This window comes from Anneissia japonica, unplaced genomic scaffold, assembly GCF_011630105.1.
Source record: "Anneissia japonica isolate Jap-2015-1 unplaced genomic scaffold, ASM1163010v1 scaffold4988_len2956909_cov206, whole genome shotgun sequence".
NCBI classification, from domain to species: domain Eukaryota; kingdom Metazoa; phylum Echinodermata; class Crinoidea; order Comatulida; family Comatulidae; genus Anneissia; species Anneissia japonica.
The window spans coordinates 2073662-2074142 of NW_022696345.1; positions in this window are offsets into that span (position 1 = coordinate 2073662).

A 481-nucleotide genomic window follows, 5' to 3' on the forward strand; every position below is an offset into this window, starting at 1 on the left:
TGATCATTCAATCTCAAATTTTAGAGTGATTGCAATAGACCATAATGCCAATTGGAGCGACAAAAATCGCAAAGATAAAGAGAATCACTGGGAACTTTTACTTAAAACCACCACACCATTTGGACTCAATATTAGGAACGTTCTCCCAGCACACTAAAATAAACCAATGGCATTCCAATCTGTATAAATCATTTGGTGTGTTTCTAAATTTTTTTTATTTGGCCTACCTGTTCAATTGTCCACGCTGTTTATTCTCATCTCACCTATCCTATTGTTTCTAATCATGATTGCATGAAATTCTCACTTTATACTATCTGGCTTTTTCTACCCTCACTCACTCGCCACTGAGGAAGGACTAGTGTTGTCCGAAAGCTCTGGTTCTATTTCTGGCTGTTTACTTACGTTTACTTTTTAGCTGTTGCTTATCATTTTTGTATCTCTACTGAGATCCAGCCATTGTTTCCCCACAGCATTGTTGTTT